The sequence below is a fragment of the Leopardus geoffroyi genome, chromosome A1, assembly GCF_018350155.1.
Source record: "Leopardus geoffroyi isolate Oge1 chromosome A1, O.geoffroyi_Oge1_pat1.0, whole genome shotgun sequence".
In the NCBI taxonomy this organism is placed as follows: Eukaryota; Metazoa; Chordata; class Mammalia; order Carnivora; family Felidae; genus Leopardus; species Leopardus geoffroyi.
Window position 1 is genome coordinate 139,003,665 of NC_059326.1, and position 17,888 is coordinate 139,021,552.

Genomic DNA, 17,888 nt, shown 5'->3' on the forward strand with positions numbered 1-17,888 from the left:
AAATAAAAGCTTTTAAAGTGGTTTAATTTTTTTCAGGACCACTCATGTCTTCCCAAAACCCTCAAGTGTCTTTGGTTTACATCAAAGTCCTATCTAATTTTCTCCCAAGAGGAAACCTACCACAATAGTAAAGTTGTATATTTCCACAGGGATTTTCCCTAAACTGTTAATGAGTTGTGACTTCCTTATATGTACATGCAGACGAGACTGGTGCACTCCAAGCAGGTAGACAGAATTTGAACCAGATGGTTCAAGGAAAGGAAACTGGATTAGCAGATCATTTCAAACACCTCCATGTGTTGACTGAAATCCATAAGGGGAATGACAAAACATGTACCTTATTTTCTCAACAAACTGTGCACCATATTGAATGTTAAACATTATATTGAGGGAGGTGTCGAGCAAGCTCTGGTTTTTCTTTCCTTGTCACTAGAACCATAAGCCTCGTTTTGCCTAATTAATGTATACAGAGGAAAAAAAGCAAGCAAGCAAGCAAGAAACACGGGGCTGCTTCATAAACTCATACCACTGAGGGACCCCATGGTAATCCTCTAGCAATGGCATTTGAATAAATTGGAGGTGGCAAGGGTGTGTCTAATTTCCATGAGTTCCTGTATGGAGAGCAAATCCCATTTTGCCTGATTTTCCAGTTTAAACAATAAACAGTAAGAGTCTCTCATCCCCACCCTTAAACCAACTTCACTGAAACTAGGGCTGGTGCAAATTAAGGCACTTCCCGGTACTCAGGCCCCCAAGCCCCTACCCCCCGTTTAATTAAAGCCTAATTTGGTTGAGGAGTAAACTGGTATTTACAAATCAGGAGAAAATCTGGTTCCAGTAATTAAAGGGATTTTCTAAATCTTGTCCTCCGTGTTAGAACACCCGTTTTAATAGTTAATTAAAGACTCCTTAACCATCCTTTGAAGGAAATTTGAAAAAGAAAGATTAGGGACCTGCCACAAAGACATTTCTGACAATAGGGACTGAAATTCTTTGTTAGGCCCTTTAGGGAAAACTAAGGTCTTCATTTACCTAAAACACTTTGGGTATGCAAACTTTTTTTTTTTTTTTCTTTTAAGAAAAGGAGATACTTATTTGCCTTTGCAAATAAGTATAATTTGTGGGTAGCCTTGCAAATTTTACAGCTGTTCCACAAATCTAAGCCAGCTTGCAATCACCAGCATACCGCCGCCATTACAGTTAAGGTGGATTGGGGGCACGGCCATCTTGTTCCTTTGGTCTCTCAGGCTACAGCTGGTATGTCAAAATATCCAAGTCCTGAGGCCAGGTACAAGGAAGAGCAACATTCCTTCCTGGAGATTCCACGCCCTTCTCCTATTCGAAATGGGTTTAAACCATTTAAATTGACCAATTGACCAACATTTAACCAGCCTTGTGCTAGGTGCTAGGAGGAATACAGTTGAATACAGTTGAATACAGTCATGGCTGCTCAGGGACTTGACTGTAATTCAGAAGACAAACACTTGTCCAGATATTGCTAATGGGAGACACAGAAGATATGCGGGAGGTACAAAGGACAACATGAGAATGGGAGAAGGGAGAGAGACTGAATGAGCAGCCCTTCTAAATGTGTGAGTCAAGCTCTTTCTTAATAGGTAGGGAGAAGCAGATGTCTGGAAAATAACAGTGCCTAACAACGAGAACAAGGACACGGAGGCAGGAAAGGGCAATGCACATTCCAGAAAGAGCCTGGAGATCCCTGGGGCTGGAGTTCAGGGTTCTTAGGGCCTGGGGCTGGGAGCAGGAAAAGAAAGTGTGAGGTCAGCAAAGACCATATTGTGGAGAAGCTTCCTGCCTAGTCAAGATATTGGTTCCATTCCATGGAGAAAAAGGTTTTGTGGGGATGGAAGTAACTGGTTAGGGGACAAAAAGAGACTTGTAAGAGACCAGTTCAGGTGTTACTGCCAAACGCTGTGGTAACAGCACCCAAAAGTGTGCTCTAAGGCAAGAGGCCTACAAAGCAACACTTACACCCCTAGGGACCCACAGACTTTCCAGGGGGTATAGATGCTAAATAAACCATCTGAAGGGAATCAGTTTCTAGATCTTCATCTCCTCTATGTTCTCTATGCTTTTTTTTTTTTTTCGGTGTCCTATATGTTCTATACGTCCTTTTCTGAAACAGCCTGATAGCCCAAATCACACTTGAAAAAGAAAGACATACCCTTCTCTTAAGCCAGATCTTTTATGGTGAGCTAATCATTCAAGTCACCTTAAACATAGGGGCTTCCTGTCTTGTCATCTCAGTTCCTTCTGTTAAGAATGAAATGTGTGGGAATGCAAGCTGGTGCAGCCACTCCGGAAAACAGTATGGAGGTTCCTCAAGAAACTAAAAATAGAACTACCCTATGACCCAGCAATTGCACTACTAGGCATTTATCCAAGGGATACAGGTGTGCTGTTTCGAAGGGACACATGCACCCCCATGTTTATAGCAGCACTACCCACAATAGCCAAAGTATGGAAAGGCCCAAATGTCCATCGATGGATGAATGGATAAAAAAGATGTGGTGTGTATACATACACACACACACACACACACACACACACACACTGGAGTAGTACTCGGCAATCAAAAAGAATGAAATCTTGCCATTTGCAACTACATGGATGGAATTGGAGGGTATGATGCTAAGTGAAATTAGTCCGAGACAAAAATCATATGACTTCACTCATATGAGGACTTTAAGAGGCAAAACAGATGAACATAAGGGAAGGGAAAAATAATGTAAAAACAGGGAGGGGGACAAACCAGAAGAGACTCATAAATATGGAGAACAAACTGAGGGTTACTGGAGGGGTTGTGGGAGGGGGGATGGGCTAAATGGGTAAGGGGCATTAAGGAATCTACTCCTGAAATCATTGTTGCACTATATGCTAACTAATTTGGATGTAAATTTTAAAAAATAAAAAATAAAATTAAAAAAAATAGAATGAAATTTGACCTGTGTGGGAGGTTCTGACTTCAGAATAATCAATGCAGTATAGATTAATGACATTGATCACTCAAATGTTCTTGGAATGTTTCCTAGAATTATCAACTTTTTAAAGATGAAACCCACAAGCAGGGATTCTTTTCAAATTCTTTCTGATTCAAGCAGCATTTCAGGAAGTCACCTAAAATCTATTTTCTCAAACCTGTCATAAAATATTTCTTTTAATTACAGTCAGTTCTCATCTTATTTCAAATTATAACATATTTAACGTTTTCTACCTCCTGGTTACAAAGAGTGTACTTCTTTATTTTTTTTTTTTTTTACTTTTTTTTTTTTAAGTTTATTTATTTACTTTGAGAGTGAGAGAGAAATCGGGGGAGGGGCAGAGAGGTAGAGAGAATCCCAAGCAGGCTCCGCAATGTCAGCATAGAGCCTGACTCGAGACTTGATCCCAAAAACCGGCTCGATCCCACAAACCATGAGATCACAGCATGAACCAAAACCAAGCGTTGGATGCTTAACCAACTGAGCCATCCAGGCTGCCCCAAGAATATACTTCTGTAAATCCAGGATGAAAATTTTAGATGTTAACTCTACCAGAGAGTACGTAGTTTTTGAAAAATCGTTTGGGAGTGCCCAGGCAAACAAATGAGTTTTTAGAAACCCCGTTTCTTTGGGATGTCGTCCTGAGTTGGGAAGGCAGACAAAGTCGAGGGGAGGTTGGTTTCTGTGGTAAAGCTAAGTTTCAGAAATGCTGAGTTGAGATGGAGCAGGCCTCAGCTACTTTTAATATGCAAATGGTGTTAAGATTCTCTGCGGAGCTGTAGTACTCAGTTTCTCCCAAGTGTTGGCCAGAGGAGAGGTGCAGTGCCACGGGGTAACCTGAGAGCACTTCAAACCTCCCCCTCAATAATCTCCATCACTACAACCTCCCTTAGCCACCACCCCTAAAATGTAAACTGAGTAAAAACAGTATCAGTGCTATAAACATGAGCTTCGGGTAATGTTCTGGAGCGTGTCCAGATGTGCCCCCGCTAGCAATTTGGGCATAAGTGGCAAACAAAATGTTCTCTGAGAATAAGCAAATGTGAAGCACATGTGAAGAAAATGACAGACCCCCCCTAAGATACCTATGGATTTCTCTTTTTTTTAATGTTTATTTATTTATTTTGAGAGAGAGAGAATGAGTGGCAGAGAATCCCAAGCAGGCTCTGTGACGCGGGGTTCGATCCCGTGAACCATGAGCCGAAATCAAGAGTCGGACGCTCAACCAACTGAGCCACCCAGGCGCCCTCCCCCCACTCTGTACCTCCCTTATAATACCCAGATGTGCCAAGTGGATATTTTTCCTATTGAATTATCCGGAAGTTTGCTTCAGTTCTTAACATCCTTTTGTAGGCATTCCTGCAGCCTCTGTTCATAGAATGTTTTGGTTTGGGCCTTATGGGTGACATATTCTTCATACCACAAAGTGTGTAGATAAAAGCCAGTTAGCTAGAGGCATGGACCAGAAGAGACAAACCCCATGACAACACGTTCCTTCAAGTATCGTCAGTTTATACTATAGATCAGATCCTATCACTTACATCTATTTCACGTGGTATGGATTTCCAACATAATCCAGAATTCTTGCAAGTCCTGTCTTTGCCCCTCTTGAACAAGATTCTAAAAGCGTACTTTGTTGTCCGCTCAATGCCCCCTAACACCTCCAACTTAATTTAATGCTCTGAATATAAAGATGTCTTTCCAATTCCTAAATTAATAAAATTTCTTGTTTGATATCAATTTAACAAGATAACCTATTGATCGACCGAACGAATCTCTGCCTTTTCAACGGAGTATTCGCCTTTGTGTCTGATAATGATATATGTCATTGTGCAAAACAGAAAGGCCATCTGGCAGGAGCTGCTCTGCTAGATAAGGAAGAATGTCAGTATTCCTACAGCAGTGATGCTCAATACTGAACTATGATGAATGCTGTAAAAATGAATGGTTCCCCCAACGAAAACTCTCCTTCAGATGCGAGCTTCATATCTCCCTTTGCACATCTGTGCTGTCTCTGCGTGATGACGAGTGATTCTGACATAGCCTTCCCTTGCCTCAGAGTCCCAAAGAGCACCATAAAGGATTTGGATAATTCTCTGATGCAGAGTAAGCAACATATAATTTCCAAAATGAAATGGAAGCTCCTTTTCAAAAGACAGTGTGATTGCCTATGAACTTTCTTTTCTTATAACACATCATTACGTTATTTTGTAAATACATATTTTCCAAGCCATCTGTTTTGTCTGCTTCACCGCGAGCTGCTCAAGGACGAGGGCTGTGTGGGCCTTATTTAGCTTCATACCCTGAACAGCCAACACAGAGAATGACCCAAAGTGGACGCTCCATAAATATTTGTTAAATGAATGAATGGAAAAGGGAAGGAAGGAATTATGAAGGGAGGAAGGAACTCAAGATTGGAGGGTCTTTTTATTTTAAGTTTATTTATTTATTTTGAGAGAGAGGGAGAGCAAGGGAGGGGCAGAGAGAGAGAGAGAGAGAGAAAGCGAGGGAGAGAAACAGAATCCCAAGCAGGTTCCACACTGCCAGCATGAAGCCCAACACAAGGCTCAAACTCACAAACGGTGAGATCATGACCTGAGCTGAAATCAAGTTTCAGCTGCTTAACTGACTGAGCCACACAGGCGCCTCTGAGTCTCTTTCTTCTTCTGGATGAAGCAGTCTGATAAATCTAAGAACCATGTATTATCGCGACCTGTCCGCACCACAGTGTGACAGGCAACAACTGACATTTCTGGGTCTTAGAAATTTGTTCTGCCCCATATTCTCTGAGCAGTCGGACTAAAATTTGTAGCCCATTCAATACCGAGCTCTCCTAAGCTTAGTTGCACCTTTTGTACTTTGATATTTAACCTCACGTTTTCCCCAAACACTATTGTATCTCTGACGATGATGATCCTTCCTTAAATCTGCACTTCTCCCCAACTCATCTTCTCGGTCACTTTTAACACACACCGATGTTTTCTGTCTTTACTGCCTGTATGTGCTATACGTTCTATTTTAGAACAAAATATGTCTTTTTTCTTTCCTCTTTCTTTTTTCTTTTCTGTAATTTGTTCCCAGGTCATCGCGTCTAAAAGCTGAGCCCTCAATTTTTACTGAATTCCCACACCACTTCCTCAACTGGTCTGCCTAGTGCTATCTCTAAAACATTCCTAGAATTGCTCCTTGCTGAGATGGAAGCCCATGTGCACACCTTAATCTCAATTTCTCTAGACAGTTCCAATTTTTCCTTTTATGGTCCACATACCTCCCTATTGTCTGAAGGTCTATAGATGAAAATCCTGTGTCTGTTCTCCATCCAAGAGGTGCATATATCACTTCCTTGGTTGTTCTCGTCGTCTTTGATATCTTGGGACTTTTCTAGGCTGGTTTCCATATTCAGACCTGATACCACTCTTCATGCTGGTTCGTTAGAGCCAGTGATCAGAGGTGGGGACATGTGTTTTGTTTTGTTTTTCCCCGGTTCTGCTACTGACATGATAAAAAGCTGGAGACGAGGTATTGAATTTGACTGTCTCAGTGAGTATAAAGCAGGGATCTAAAAACACTTGGCAATCGTCCTACTTTGGAGTGTAGCTCTAAGGCTGAGTAAGTCTATAACCATCGTAAAGAATTTATTATTATGGATCTCTATTAGCGGTACTATAATTTGACTGCTGATTGTAATGGAGCTCATAATGATATAGAGAAATATATCAGCAGGCACAGAAGCTCCGAAAAGCTCTATTATCATTGTCTTGAAGAATTATCTACCCACGGCGCACCCTGCCTTCTCTCAACCCTACTGGAATCTTTTTAACAAGCATAAAACTGCCCAGCAGTTAATTTTTATCTTACCGTATTCTGTGGGTTAGCTTTGTCCTAAAGAGATTATAAAACCTTTGGAAATAAGGCTTATGTTTGATCCTTGTCCTGAAACTCTGCAGTATGAGCTCTAGGACAGGTCATGTAAGTTCTCATTAGCACTTTTTGAATAGCAGAAATGATTCCCTTTATCATATAAGTGAATACGTGCATAAAGATGGCTTCTGGCTTCATGAGATTGAAAAGTTGAAAAAATACCAAGTTCAATACCTTTCATTTTTATGTCTCTGGAAAAGAAACTGCTCCAAACCCTCCCAAAGCCCTGAATTCAGTCCCAACACTCCCCGTGTACTTAATAAATTCCCCCAAGATCTCTCTGCTCCCCACTCCTGCTCTCAGGGGTTGATGCTGAGCGCGGTCTGCCTCTTTTCAACTCACCCACGTTTTCCTGGCCATGGTCCCCTCCAGCCTCCTCACTCTCATAGATCAACCTCTGAAAAATGCCACATGTATCACAGCCAGTAGACCCAATTGGCATGATGTCCTCCACACGCGCATTTCCACGTGCTGCCATACTGGCTCTGTGGTCTCACTCCTCTTGTCTGTTGCTAAAGGGAGGGAGGTATTTGAATTTACTGGGCACCTGCTCTAGGTCAGGGACTTTTCTACTGGTTGCCTCACAATGTCTGTGTGTGTGTGTGTGTGTGTGTGTGTGTGTGTGTGTGTGTGTGTATTTCTTCCCAAATATTTCTCCCTCCCTCTTTTCCTTGCCCATCCCCCCTCTCTCCTAGAGGTAGGCTTGGGAAAGCGATATACTGGTAAATGTGTACCAGCCAGTCTGGTGGACGGAGCCCTGGTTTGCACATTGGCAATTGTCATGGTGTAATGAGTACCCCTATGGCTGACTGCAAGTTATGAATGTGGCATCACTGAATGTGGAGGTGGGAACACATGTACACAATCTGCTCCAGAGAGCAGGATGGAGCAGGCTCTGGTTTGGGGTTTGGGGTAAGAAGAGGGAGCTCTGTAGCTCAAAACTCTCTTTCCCAAATTTGGTGTGAAACCAGCTCGTAAAGACTAAGCACAAGCTTTTTTTGGTTTTTTTTTGTTTGTTTTTTTGGCATTCCAGTGCGGTTCCCTTGTTACACGCGAACGTCTAAGTATTCACCCCGAAGGGCAGCAGAATATGCCACTACAAAATATGCCATCCTCCGCTCAAGTTCTGTTATCGAGCAAGGGCTACCTTCCCTTGCAAAAAGGATTTTTCTCCAGTTTCTTCAATACAGAGCATGCACGGCAGTTTTAATGAAAGGCACTTAATAAAAAATAAATAATACCTTAAGACCATTCATGCATATGACTTCCTGACATTGCTAGAGGTGCCAGCTAGCCCGTGAGCTAATGATCCTGTAAATTTCCTTTCCTCTCCCAGTGTGGAGGTGAGATCTAATTTGAAAGATTAAAATCTTTGCATGATTACAGTATATGGTAATTGTTAAGCTCTGTAGTTACATGCTCAATAGCTACTAAGTGCAAAGAATTACAGGTGATTTGCGCTTGTAAGATAAATTCCAAGAATTTTGCCTTTACAAAAAGGCAAGGAAGTAGAGGCTGCAAACAACAGATATGCTAAGTGGAGCGATTTATCTTGAACTGCAGGAAAGAGGGACTTAGGGGGTCTCTGGATTCCCAACTCGCCTTGCCACACTGCATTTCTCCAGTTGTGCTAAACTTTATTTACATAAAAGTCTTGCTCAAGTGGGTAAACGTATCTAAGGAGTAGATAGCCTAAATTTTGGAGGAGTACCAAATGCCTGCTCCTCTCACAGTGGAGGAACCAGACAAACTGTGTTCATCGCTTTCAGAGACAAAAGCCAAGACCAATCTTCTTGAATTCAATACTAGAGCCATGATAGGATATTATTTATGTATATGTTTATACTTGTTTTAAAAAAATAGTAAGGCTTTTAGTATTTATGCCTCCAACTCCACCACTGTTTGGTTCTGTGCCAACCATTCTTTCTCTACCTTAGTAGACCACACCGGAAAATGCATTCATTAAACTAATATTTATTCAGCACCCAGTGCATACCAGGCTCCTGTTCTTGGCATCGGGGACATGACGATAAACAGAATAGATAAGGTTTCTGCTCTCATGGACTCAGAGTCCACCAGGAAAGAAGGATTTACTAATACTTACAAGTACTCCTTGTAAGTTCTAGGAAAGGGAGGGTGGTGCGCTATGAAGCATACGGTGTCTCTCCCGGGTTTTGGCGCCAAGGAAGGCATCTATGAAGAAGCGCTGCTAAATTTGAGCCTTAAAGACGAGGAGTATGATCAGCTTAGAAAAGGGGGAAAGAGCAAAGCCAGTCTTTTCTCCAGCAAACAATGCAAAAGGAGTTTCCAGAGCTATTAATGCCTTTCTTCGAAGCGCCCCTCTCCCTCCAAGCCATCAAGATCCCCAGCCCCATTTGCTTGTTGTACCTAAGACATTTTTAGTTTTCTAGTTATAACTCCTGATGTTACTGGGGGCGGCAGGCATAATTCTAAAAGAACAAGAAATATCAGACCTGGTGACCCTGGGCCTTTCTGTAGACAGGCAATAGTGAGTCACTAGAAACTAAAACGCAGAATGGCTTAGGAGTGGCTTGTTCTAGCATTCATTCTGCGGAAGTATCCAGGAGTCTGGCTTCCCCAGTAATGAGAAGGGGACGCGCGGGCAGGCCAGAGAAGGGGGGCGGGGTGTGCGGACAGGACAGAGTCAGACTGAGCTCACACAGCACAGGTTCATAGAATGGTGGTTCCCAGAACCGTTTCAGCTAGTCCCATCCTTGGAAGTTCATGTATGCAGATAATAGCTAGATAATTGGCACTTTTATGTCATGTTTTAGAATCATGACACAGCTTAAACCATGTCGCCATCCAGAATTTTTTGAAAACTCACCTGGTAAGATTTGCCATCGGACACCCTAACTACTTCTCTTAGCGTATAATTGTAACACGTTATTAAGTTTTTAAATTTATGATTTTTGAAGTAGGGTTTTTTTTTAATGTTTATTTTTGAGACAGAGACAGAGACAGAGCGAATGATCGTGAGCAGGGGAGGGGCAGAGACAGAGGGAGACACAGAATCCGAAGCAGGCTCCAGGCTCCGAGCTGTCGGCACAGAGCCTGACATGGGGCCCGAACTCACAAACCACGACATCATGACCCGAGCGGAAGTCAGACGCTTAACCAACTGAGCCACCCAGATGCCCCAGTTTTGTTCTTGTTGTTGTTGTTGTTGTTTTCAAAAGACGCTTGGAAAAGTAGGAAAAAAGGAAACACATGATACGTGGGCTACATCATCATCCAAATAAAACCAGAGTGTCTATTTGAATTTATTTATTTTCAGCCATTTGTCTTATCCGTCATCTTTGAGTTTCGCTGCTTCTTCTTTTTTTTTTTTTTTTTTAATTTTTTTTCAACGTTTATTTATTTTTTTGGGACAGAGAGAGACAGAGCATGAATGGGGGAGGGGCAGAGAGAGAGGGAGACACAGAATCGGAAACAGGCTCCAGGCTCTGAGCCATCAGCCCAGAGCCTGACGCGGGGCTCGGACTCATGGACCGCGAGATCGTGACCTGGCTGAAGTCGGACGCTTAACCGACTGCGCCACCCAGGCGCCCCTCGCTGCTTCTTCTTAATGTAACTAACACTCCACTCTGAGAACTGTTTTCTTTTTATTTCTTTACTGAAGTACTGTTGACACACAATGTTACATTACTGTCAGGTGCACAACCCAGTGATTCGACGTCTCTGTACATTGTGCTCTGCTCTCCCCCGGTAGAGCTACTGTCTGTCGTCACCCATGATCACAGTCCTGCTGACTGTATTCCCTACGATATACCCTTCATCCCCGTGAGACCTGTTTTATTTTTACTTAACATCCTAGCATAAACATCTTCTTCTTTATGACGTATCTTTTGTAAACATTCCATTTAATGGTTGTGCAGCATTCCATCAAGTTGATAGGCCATTGTTCACTGTCCAGCAGTCTGTCACTGGACAGTCGGGGCTTGGGGAGCGTTCGTTGTAACCTGAATCTTTCTCACTAAGTCCTTCCACAGTAAGGACACTTGGATGTGGCATAACTGGGTCCAAGGTATCAGCCTTTTTTTCTTTTTTTTTTTTTTTTAATTTTTTTTTTTTAACGTTTATTTATTTTTGAGACAGGGAGAGACAGAGCATGAACAGGGGAGGGTCAGAGAGGGGGAGACACAGAATCTGAAACAGGCTCCAGGCTCTGAGCTGTCAGCACAGAGCCCGACGCGGGGCTCGAACTCACGGACCGTGAGATCATGACCTGAGCCGAAGTCGGACGCGTAACCGACTGAGCCACCCAGGCCCCCCCTTTGTTTTTTTAAGTAGGCTTCACGCCCAGCACAGAGCCCAGTACAACGCTTTGAGGTCACAACACTGAGATCAAGACGTGAGCTGGGTGCAGGGTCGGACACTTAACCGACTCAGCCACCCAAGCGCCCCAAAGGCGTCAGCCTTTTAAGGATCCTGAAATGGATAGTCTAGATTGTGTTTTGAAATATTGTGTCAAGTTATGCTGCCATTGACAATGTATGAAAGTACTTGTCCTATCATAGTTTTGTCAGTTCTCTCTCTTTCTCTCTGTCTTAACTTTTACTAATTTGTTAGGCAAAAAAAAAAAAAAAAATTAGGTTTATTTATTTATTTCGATTGCCCGCGAGAGAGAAAGAGAAAGCAGGGGAGGGGCAGAGAGAGAGGGAGAGAATCCCAATCAGGCTCTGTGCTGTCAGCGCAGAGCCCCGCATGGGGCTCCAACCCACACTGTGAGCTCATGACCTGAGGTGAAATTGAGAGTCAGATGCGTAACTGACTGAGCCACCCAGGCGCCCTCCCATGTTTTTTATTAGTTTTATTTTCTCTTTGATAGACTGTCTATTCATGGTCTTTGTCCATTTTCAATTATCTGTGTTTTATGCTTTTGAGGAAAAAAATCACTCAGTGTTTGCCTTAAAATTTTAAGCATAATAATCTTTTCTTTTTTTTCTTTTTTTTTTTTTTTGCTGTTAATTCTGAACCATAATACATAATATGATTTCATTTGAGACACTATTTAAACACAGCTCCTTTTTATTTCAGATTAACTCAACTACTCTGAGACAGACTATACAATGTACATTTTACTAGGCTTATGCCTTTTCTTATATTCTTACAGCTTGCCTTCTCACCTTTAAAAAATACACGTATGTGTATAAGTGAATATATATTTTTACACTCATGTACAATGTGCAGGCAGAAAAAGGGATAACATTTAATTCACTCTTTTGTTTTAGTCACCAGTTCAGTAAAATATTTAAGTTACAGGTACCAATTATGCATGATATCCTTATACTTAGAAACAGAGAAAATTGAGAATTGAATGTAAAATAAAAATACTAGGTAATGAGAAACTTTTATTTAAAAAAAAGCAAGCATGTAATTTTTAAAAAATAACAATTTGGAAGGTTGCGTATTGATGTCAGAGAATATCTTTTTAGAAATCTTCACTTGTAATTGCCTTTGGAATTCGTTTCTGAGTCTCCTTCATTTTACCATCAATGAGATCACCCAGGTTGATTATAACTCTTCTTGACCTGTTTTGATTTAATCTACTTTGAGAGGGTTCCAATGGTAAAGTTTCGCTCATCTCAAGGACTACAGGATTGCCATGATGCATCTGTCCATTTCAGCCCATGTTCCCAAGAATCTAAGAACTTGAGGTCCAAATACTCAGAATTGCTTGTATTACTTTAAAAAAAAAAAAAAAAAAAACTAAGATAAGTTGCATAAAACCAGAATAAAACTGAAATTAGGCTGCATCATATCAGGGTTAACAAGGATTTGCTACAATTAACTGCATGCACACAATTTTCAGCACTACTTTTTCTAATGAAATGTGAACTATTCAAGTCCACGAAGGTGTAATACCACGATTTAGAAAATTATCACACTGTAGTCCTTTGAGTGTAGAACGGCACTTATGTCCATATGCATTTGTTCAGAAATTCCTAAGATACCCACATTTTGAGGTAGAATCAGCAGCATGATTGATTATTCATTTAAAAAACACTCCTGGGCCTCTCGGCAGCAATGAACTAATGTCTCGGGAAGATCAATAATTTCTTCTCTCACGAGAAGAAACCCAGCGCATCAGAAAAGTCATCAGCAAAATTATCAAAAGATATGTGCCAGCTGTTTCCAACAGCCCACCGAAGAGGGGACAGAAGGAAATAATAAATGTTTGCCACATGTTGAGAGAGGAGTGGTAATGGAAAATATTCATAAACAAATGACTAACACTTGTCTGTATGTTATTCAGGTGCACGGATAAAACACGTCCATCTCCTTAGCGTGGACTCTTGTGGATGCAAATTACTCTAAGTCTTGGGCAGTCATTTCCAGACTCTTGTAATTCTTCATACAGACTGAACCATCACTAGCATCAGCAGTTTTGCTGCTTTACAATTAAATCCTAACATCTGAATTAGCATAAAACATCCCTTGCAAGATAATTCATAGCCAAGACTTTCCTTTTCGATTTCCCGGTTGGTGTGGCTGCCTCTTCTATTTCAAATCAGCTGGGAAATCTTTCTCCTTATCTCAAATTCCATTTCCTTGGTCCTCGTCCTACCATTCTTCTCAATTTCCCTTGGGCGGGCTACTCTTGTTGTGTTTGCTGGGGCCAACTATTTGATGTAGGAAGAAAGGAGCACAGAGTCTGCCCCACTAAGGGTCAAATCAAGCTTGTGAGAAAACAACCATTTCCCTGGCTTGTATGTAAGCAGGTATGATAGATTACATCCCCCCCCCCCCCCATGAATCTGCGGTCTTCTCCTAAAATTCAGCTTTGCGAAAGCAAGAAGCCACTGAGGAAACACAGTGGGCAGTGAAAGTCTGACTAAGTAAAGGGAACCCAGGATGCCCACAACCGTTCCCGGATGCTGATCAGTCAGTTCTAGATAAACTAGATTGTGGCTTTGACGATCAAACACTGGAGGGTGACCTCCCAGGATTTATGGGAGAGCCAGGGGACCAGAACTCAAGGCTGTGGGATTCCACGTGTGACTTCGCTCTTGACCATGTGTGCACATAGCTGTGCAGTCTCTTTAATTTGGACTGCTTTGTTGAAATTGGGACCTAGCAGAGCTTGCCAGATCTCTTGCTTTAAGACATCTTTAAAACACCTAAACAGAAGGGAAGACCATTCTGTTTAGGCTAGAAGCAGAGGAGTAACTAACTGACTTCTCAGAGGAAGGGATATTACTCCTTGGAGAAATAGGGAAATTTGTGAGACTATTTTTTTTTTAAACATTTTATTTTATTTTTGAGACAGGGAGAGACAGAGCATGAACAGGGGAGGGTCAGAGAGAGGGAGACACAGAATCGGAAGCAGGTTCCAGGCTCCGAGCTGTCAGCACAGAGCCCGACGCGGGGCTCGAACTCACGGACCGCGAGATCGTGACCTGAGCCAAAGTCAGCCGCTTAACCGACTGAGCCACCCAGGCACCCCTGTGAGACTATTTTTGATTGTCACATGGGTTGGGAGGCACCATTAGCATTTAGTGTGTGTGGCTAGAGGTGGTAAACACTCGACCAAGTGTGGGATCTGGTCCCCATGGCGAGGAATTTTCCCATATCCATCCCAAACTTCAAATAAATATCTGCTTATGTAAGTGGGAAACGTGATAAAATTAGCTGCGCCTCATATCTAACTCCATTTAACATCTATAACAAAATATTTTTTCACAGATTTAATATACATTGAATTTTCCAAGAATGCAACCTCTGTGTGCAGATACTTGCTCTGTGTGGAATTTTACCAAGAACTGATCATCTTTTCAGTAAACGTCTGACATTTACATCCAATGACAATGTATCAGTTTGCATATGTAACTGTCACATCCGAATATAGATACACATACCCTTACCTAGCCCTTATTTCAAAATGCGCAATATAAAGTGTTGACAACATTCAGTTGAGTATTACCTTCTCTTAAGCCCCGACTACTTGGTTACAAATAGTTGTAAGTATCAAACCACTTCATAATATCTTTCAGTTTAGTCCTGCCGGAAATACACATGCTTTTATTATGAATTACTTTCCTATTATATTTCCTTTCTATTACAGTTTGAGCTGGGCCCTGGGGCCCCTTCCTAGGTCCCCGCTTCAGGGCTCCCACAGCTGCTCCAGCTGTGACCGCTGGCAGCCCATAGCTGAGTGCCACCGCCCTTCCCAGCCACCGCTCTGGTCTCCGGGTTGCTGACTGCTCTCTGGGAGCCGCCCGCACCCATTGACTGTCACTGAAGGGAGGTGGGTGGTGGGAAGGCACTGGCTGGGCACAACTCTTCAGGATCACCCCAGCTCCAGAGCTCCCTGTGAGATCTGCTGAGTCACTTGGGAGACTGCCTCAAAGCACAGCCCAACCTCTGCCTCAGCCCAGTCCTGCTTCCCTCCCTCTCCTTCTCGCAGTGATCCTGAGAGTACGTCTGATATACTTCTTGCCTCCTAATGTTCCCCTGGGGCAACCTGACGCGGAACACTGTAACCGTTATTGGCCCCTGGGCGGTAGGTCATCTGGCAATTTAAATTTAGGAGAGTCAAGAGGAAAATGATACAATATTTATAATTTTTTTAAAAAGGGTGGGGGGCACTGCCTGTGGTTGGACTCTCGCCTAGAGGGCAGAGACACTGCTTGCTCGAGGGCTACCAGTACCGAAGACGCAGAATGACACCTCGTGTGACTGTTTCTCACACGTGTGAACAAAATACTGGTCCTGTATACAGCATCCCTGCTCATCAGTCCTTTCTGCCACATTGTCCTCCCACCACACCATGCCATACCAGGTGTCCCTCGGTAAATACTCGCGAAATGTGAGACACAGACAGAACCCCGCTGTCCTGATGCCTCACCTCCAAATGGCTATGTGCATCTTTAGCTCTGAGATGCACCAGCTGCCCAGAAAGACAACAAGCTGGGTCCATAGCCCCGGGCATTTTCTCCTTTGAGGTTTTTTTTTTTTTTTTTTAGAGGAAATATGGTTTTAATTCTTTTTTTTTTTTTTTTAATTTTTTTTTTCAACGTTTATTTATTTTTGGGACAGAGAGAGACAGAGCATGAACGGGGGAGGGGCAGAGAGAGAGGGAGACACAGAATCGGAAACAGGCTCCAGGCTCTGAGCCATCAGCCCAGAGCCCGACGCGGGGCTCGAACTCCCGGACCGCGAGATCGTGACCTGGCTGAAGTCGGACGCTTAACCGACTGCGCCACCCAGGCGCCCCATGGTTTTAATTCTTAATATCATGATATCGTAGTTCTCCTTAACTGTCAACTGAAAAAGATTCACACAGCCCGAGTAGAGCTGGAGGGTGCGGGAGGCGGGTGGGGGTGGTGGTGGTGAGAGAGAGTGAGAGAGACATAGGGAGAGAGAGAGAGAGCGCGCGCGCACATGCTTTTGTTGGCCTGAAGGACTACAGAAGAGGACAATCCGAAGGCAAGACCAGTGAGCATTACTTTGTCCCTCAGATCTAACCGTCTGGCCAGGCTGCCCCGAACTAGTGATTCAAAATCCTCTGAAGGTACTTAGTCCTCCCATATGCCAGGAAAGTGGTGTTTTTTTTTTTTTTTACACTCAGTAAAGCCAGCATGAGGATTAGCTACCTGGTTCTTGACTCCATTCAAATCCATTGCCAATATACCACTTCAGCGTGCCTCAGGGTCATCACCTATCTCAGTCAATGGACACTGGTCATTACAGACCAGCGTAATGACCTGTGAGTTTGAACTCAGCGCCTCGGTGCCGGTGTGCTTGCCGCCTCCAGGCCTTCAAGGCTGTCTGTCTAGCCATTCAGCAGCCCTTCCTTCACTCCTTCACCTGTAATACCGGGATGCTGGTCAGAGTTTCCACCTCTGGTTCCTCCTAGGGGTGTGGTGATAATTAAAGCAATGATGTTTCCCAAGCATGGAGACATTCCAGATTAAAGACACCACATAATTGAACACATTCTGCAGCTAGTGACATGGGTTGGTGTCATTGCAAGCTAGGAAAATAAGATGAAGTCAGGTGTCCCTGCTATGGCACCCATGATACTTTTCCTACTCTCATGATTTGGGGACGCCCTGCTGCAATTAAAATTTAAAAACAAAACAAAACAAAACAAAAAGCTCTAGTCCCCAAGAAAGAAGACATCAGTTTAAGAAAGAAAGGGGTGGGGCGCCTGGGTGGCGCAGTCGGTTAAGCGTCCAACTTCAGCCAGGTCACGATCTCGCGGTCCGTGAGTTCAAGCCCCGCCTCAGGCTCTGGGCTGATGGCTCAGAGCCTGGAGCCTGTTTCCGATTCTGTGTCTCCCTCTCTCTCTGCCCCTCCCCCGTTCATACTCTGTCTCTCTCTGTCCCAAAAATAAATAAATGTTGAAAAAAAAAATTAAAAAAAAAAAAAGAAAGAAAGGGGTGTTTTGTTTTGTTTTGTTTTGTTTTGTTTGAGAAAGAAAGAGACAGCACATGAGCGGGGAGGGGCAGAGAGAGAAGAAGACACAGAATTTGAAGCAGGCTCCAGACTCTGAGCTGTCAGCCCAGAGCCCGATGCAGGGCTCGAACCCACAAGCCACAAGATCATGACCTGAGCTGAGGTCAGATGCTTAACTGACTGAGCCACCCAGGCGCCCCAAGAAAGAAAGGTTTTTATTCATTCAACTTCCATTTCCTCAGTAAACAAAGGTGTACATTTTTATTGCAGTCACTGCATTCAAAGCTAAAAATAGAGTTAAAAAATCAATGGCACCTCTATGTGTTCATCATGTCACTGTTTTTAATAAAAAAAATTCATGTTGCTGTTAAAGGCAGGAAGATATGTAAGGTCTACCGGTTAACCTGAGCAAATGCTTTGCATGTCCATTTTCTTCTCTCCCACGTATCATCTCCATACTGTTCTGCTGTGCACCTGCTCCACTGCTCAATGCATCGGTTCTTGACTGAACGTCTTACAGCCGTGGCAACGGCAATGGAC